We start from the raw sequence: 6,000 nt of genomic DNA, 5'->3' as shown, positions 1-6,000 counted from the left end.
CATACAGTCCATAAATAAAAAAAAACTGAGCTGCAAAAAACTACTTTTTTAACGTTTACCCAATTTTCCTCACCTATACTCTTTTCCTAGCATGTGTAATTCTCCTGACACTGAGAGGGTAAGGCCTCACACATGCCTCCTCCTATGACTCATACACTGGCCTCTGTTGGAACTGCTATCACAGATGCACCCGGGCAACTAATGTGCTCTGAGGAAAGGGCTGGGTGCTCAGCTCTGATCTTCAGCTTGCAGACGCTGGTGCCGGCCAGCATCACACTGCAGAGTGATCTACCATCTACCCATCTAGAAAGACCAAGGCCAGTTGTGCACTCTCAGGCTCCGGCTGCTGATGCATGCAGCATGACCTGGGTTGTGGGGCCGTGCCTTAGTCTGCTCGCACTTCATTGTTTTGATGATGTTATGAAAACCAATAACATTTACATATTGTTGCTGGCATGCAAAAAAAAAAAGCATCCAGATCTCTGAAACAGCAACTTTACCGGAGAAGTGAAGAACCTTGTATGGTGATTTTATTCCAAATCATTTTGGAGCCTTTCTACTGGTTCTACAATGTAAAGAACAACCAAATGCAGATTTTGTCCAAGTGAAACAATAATGGCGATTCAAGGCTTTTGTGTGATTTCGATGATGTCCTGTATTACATTCAGCCATAAACAGTTTCACTCCATCCATTGTTGCTGAAGGTATAAGGAGTGTTTCAGCCTGGCCTGCTTTTTTTGAATGAGGGTTATCTCAAAGCACAAGGCAGCCAGAGGTCATTTACATATATCAGCCTTAAAACAGCATTATGCATCAAATTTATTTTAACATAACTGCTTCAAAATCATGGTGATGCTCCACTGACCTGTAATGGACAGTATATCCTTAATATCACGGCTACTCCGGGCTCGGCATGCTGCTAATTGCACTATGTAACTATGCGTAACCTGAGTACAAATAATAATACTAATAATACACTACAAATACTGTAATATTACTAATATTCTCTCACTTTTAGTGACGGCTCTGTATCTCTCGGCTTGTCCAGAAAAGCATGTTTGTAAAGAGTCCTAAGGAATGGCTCAAATAGCAAATTCCACGTCCCTGGCTGCAGGGGGAGCGCAGGAGCAAGACATACCAGTTCTCTCAAATCCTGCTTAAAAAGCTTAATAACAAAAATGGACAGTTCGGTTGTGAAGCATAGTTTGGAAAATGGTCACGCAACAAGGTCATTAACTTGTAGCTGTATGCAAATATTTGGGCACTAAGTGTAAATAATTCACATCCTCTACAGACACTCATATTTTAATGAGCAATTACTGTTTATTTGCCGAAAGGATGTGAATTGTTTACAGTCTGTGCTTAAATTGCGGGGACAAATAAAACAATGTGTAATGTACAGACTTTATGCTAATCTTTGTTAATATTGTTTTCTGTTTATTAATTTTTTCTATATATTCTATTGTTTTTGTGCTTACCCCTTAAATTATGGTATTATTACTGTTATCAGTCCAAAATATTATTATCCAGTAACTGTTGTAAATGATTGCTGAAACTAATAGAGGGAGGTCCTTAGTTTAAATTCACTAGGAGAATGCAATGAAGTTCTACTTCGCCATCGTTGTCTTCTGCTGTGTCTAAGGTAGTGCCCTATTCTCTATATAGTGCACTATTTGGGGGTTCCGCCATTGAGCAGTGGCGTCCGAAAACATGGTGCTGGATGCCCTGTAAAAAAAAAAAAAAAAAAAAAAAAAAAAAAAAAATATATATATATATATATATATATATATATATATATATATATATATATATATATATATATATATATATATATATATATACTGCTCAAAAACATAAAGGGAACACTCAAATAACATCCTAGATCTGAATGAATGAAATTTTCTCATTGCTGACAACAAAATCACACAAAAATCATCAATGGAAATCAAATTTATTAACCAATGGAGGCCTGAATTTAGAATCACACAAAATTAAAGTGGAAAAACACAACAGGCTGATCCAACTTTGATGTAATGTCCTTAAAACAAGTCAAAATGAGGCTCAATGTTGTGTGTTGCCTCCACGTGCCTGTATGACCTCCCTACAACGCCTGGGCCTGCTCCTGATGAGGATCTCCTCCCAGACCTGGACTAAAGCATCCGCCAACTCCTGGACAGTCTGTAGTGCAACGTGACGTTGGTGGATGGAGCGAGACATGATGTCCCAGATGTATTCAATCGGATTCAGGTCTGGGGAACGGGCGGGCCAGTCCATAGCTTCAATGCCTTCATCTTGCAGGAACTGCTGACACACTCCAGCCACATGAGTCTTGCACGGTGTTGGGCTGTGTTGGGCTGTGAGCACAACCTCCATCTGTGGACGTCGCGCCCTTATACCATCCTCATGGAGTCGGTTTCTAACCGTTTGTGCAGACACATGCACATTTGTGGCCAGCTGGAGGTCATTTTGCAGGGCTATGGCAGTACTCCTTCTGTTCCTCCTTGCACAAAGGTGGAGGTAGCTGTTCTGCTGCTGGGTTGTTGCCCTCCTACGGCCTCCTCCACGTCTCCTGGTGTACTGGTCTCCTGGTAGCGCCTCCAGCCTCTGGACACTACACTGACAGACACAGCAAACCTTCTTGCCACAGCTCGCATTGATGTGCCATCCTGGATGAGCTGCGCTACCTGAGTGTGGGTTGTAGAGTCCGTCTCATGCTACCACGAGTGTGAAAGCACCACCAACATTCAAAAGTGATCAAAACATCAGGCAGAAAGCATAGGTACTGAGAAGTGGTCTGTGGTCCCCACCTGCAGAACCACTCCTTTATTGAGTGTGTCTTGCTAATTGCCAATAATTTCCACCTGAAGTTTGATTTACTTGGAGTTATTCTGTGTTGTTTAGGTGTTCCCTTTATTTTTTGAGCAGTGTGTGTATATATATTTAATGTATACTAAACCGACCTGGAATAGCCATAATCCATCACACAGCGTGGATGTGTTCAGTTCCATCAGCAGCAGCAGCAAATAATACTAGACTTCATGAGGAGAACTTTGGAGATGTTCTAATGATGAACACAGTCATGGAGAACCACCACCACTTTCTGTAGGAGTGTTATTATCAGTGATTATTCTAATATCAGTGATTTACTGTGGAAATGAACTCTTACTGCCCAGATAAGCAGCTTTTTAGTTACAGTTCTCACAGATGCCTAAAACATTTTGCACAGGGCTGTATGCCATCCCTCTCTTTTCAGAACCCTTTTTATACCATTTAAATTAACTAGGCACCCTTTACAGTGTGTCGATCATTTATAATCAGTAGATCAACAGATATGTCATCAAATGACTTCTCATTATACTAGCGTACTTTAGTTATTATGTCCATATGAGACGGCATATGACATTACATGTAGCAGCTGTGCTCTGAAAGTAGCAGAGAATGCCTTGGGTGATATGATCACATGCTTTCACTTAGAAAACCAATAGAAGCTGTGATTTAATCAGCCTTTATAATCCTAAGGGACAAAGACAGGTCAAAGTGATGTAAAAACACATTTCTGACTCTTTGGTATAGACTATAAACTAAAATCATTAAAAACGTAAGATATGCACATTAGATTACAGCACTAACAGCACAACACTAAGAGTTTATATGGAGGTGATCACTTTCACATTTAGATACTTTCATTTAAACAGACTACAGATGCTGTTTCTGCTCAGGCTTGATGCATTTTCTATTCCAGCTACACTACTGTTGTTTTCGCTGCTGTTGGTAGTGGTAGTGGTCGTAATAGTAGTAGTGGGGGTGGTAGTGGTGGTGGTAGTGGTCGTAGTAGTAGTAGTGGGGGTAGTAGCAGTAGTAGTCGGGGTGGTAGTGGTGGTGGTAGTGGTCGTAGTAGTAGTAGTGGGAGTAGTAGTGGGGGTGGTAGTGGTGGTGGTAGTGGTGGTAGTAGTGGTAGTGGTGGTGGTAGTGGTCGTAGTAGTAGTAGTGGGGGTGGTAGTGGTAGTGGTCGTAGTAGTAGTAGTGGGGTGGTAGTGGTGGTGTTAGTGGTCGTAGTAGTAGTAGTCGGGGTGGTGGTGGTAGTGGTCGTAGTAGTAGTAGTGGGGGTGGTAGTGATGGTGGTAGTGGTCGTAGTAGTAGTAGTGGGGGTGGTGTTGGGTGACACTTTTGCAGTGGTCCTTTTTAAATTGAATAATTACTCTTCAGACTCTGACATTTCAGCCACATCTCAGTGATGTAGCAGCATCTGAACATTCAGTAGATCATCAAGATGTTACTGAAGACTTCTACTGAATCCAGCTGTTCTTCACTTTTAGGTGGAGAGTCCAGGTTCAGATCTGTAGATGTTCACCTGAGAAATCACTGATCATCTAACAGCTCTAATACTGACCATCTCAACATCCTCAACCAGCTGCTGTAGAACTGCTGCTGAGACCAATCTGGAACTGGAGATTAGGTTGAGGGTTAGGTTTTGGATTGAAATTAAGATTATGATTTGGGCCAGGGTGTGTGGATTAGGAATAGGTTTTAGGATTAGGATAAGAGTCAGGATGAGGGTTAGGGTTAGGTTTTGGGTAAGGCTGGGTTGGGATCAGGGTTAGGTTTTGGGATCGGCTGGGTTCGGATCAGGGTTAGGTTTTGGGTAAGACTGGGTTAAGATGAGGGTTGGGTTTTGGGTAAGACTGGGTTAAGATCAGGGTTAGGTTTTGGGACCGGCTGGGTTAGGATCAGGGTTAGGTTTTGGGACCGACTGGGTTAGGATCAGGGTTGGGTTTTCGGTAAGACTGGGTTAAGATGAGGGTTGGGTTTTGGGACTGGCTGGGTTGGGATCAGGGTTAGATTTTGGGTAAGGCTGGGTTAAGATCAGGGTTAGGGTTTTGGGTAAGGCTGGGTTAAGATCAGGGTTAGGGTTTTGGGTAAGGCTCGGTTAAGATCAGGGTTAGATTTTGGGTAAGGCTGGGTTAAGATCAGGGTTAGATTTTGGGTAAGACTGGGTTGGAATCAGGGTTAGGGTTTTGGGTAAGGCTGGTTTGGGTATCAAGGTTAGGGTTTTGGGTAAGGCTGGTTTGGGAATCAGGGTTAGGTTTTGGGTGAGGCTGGGTTGGGATCAGGGTTAGGTTTTGGGTAAGGCTGGGTTAAGATCAGGGTTAGGGTTTTGGGTAAGGCTGGGTTAAGATCAGGGTTAGATTTTGGGTAAGACTGGGTTGGAATCAGGGTTAGGGTTTTGGGTAAGGCTGGTTTGGGTATCAAGGTTAGGGTTTTGGGTAAGGCTGGGTTGGGTATCAAGGTTAGGGTTTTGGGTAAGGCTGGGTTGGGATCAGGGTTAGGTTTTGGGTAAGACTGGGTTGGAATCAGGGTTAGGGTTTTGGGTAAGGCTGGTTTGGGTATCAAGGTTAGGGTTTTGGGTAAGGCTGGGTTGGGATCAGGGTTAGGTTTTGGGTAAGACTGGGTTAAGATCAGGGTTAGGGTTTTGGGTAAGACTGGGTTGGGATCAGGGTTAGGTTTTGGGTAAGACTGGGTTGGGATCAGGGTTAGGTTTTGGGTAAGGCTGGGTTAAGATCAGGGTTAGGTTTTGGGTAAGACTGGGTTAGGATCAGGGTTGGGTTTTGGGTAAGGCTGGTTTAGGATCAGGGTTAGGTTTTGGGTAAGACTGGGTTAGGATCAGGGTTGGGTTTTGGGTAAGGCTGGGTTAAGATCAGGGTTAGGTTTTGGGTAAGACTGGGTTAGGATCAGGGTTGGGTTTTGGGTAAGGCTGGTTTAGGATCAGGGTTAGGTTTTGGGTAAGGCTGGGTTAAGATCAGGGTTAGGTTTTGGGTAAGACTGGGTTAGGATCAGGGTTGGGTTTTGGGTAAGGCTGGTTTAGGATCAGGGTTAGGGTCAGGGATAGGTTTTGCTTCATGAAAGTAACTTATCACCCTACGTTAGTTATCTGTCAGTAATCAGTAATCATCCACAGATCTTCAAGAGGTTTACCTCTGGATATTCAGATTCTTCACTGCT

Source organism: Salminus brasiliensis, chromosome 8 (assembly GCF_030463535.1).
Source record: "Salminus brasiliensis chromosome 8, fSalBra1.hap2, whole genome shotgun sequence".
NCBI lineage: Eukaryota > Metazoa > Chordata > Actinopteri > Characiformes > Bryconidae > Salminus > Salminus brasiliensis.
This window is presented reverse-complemented; position numbering follows the sequence as displayed.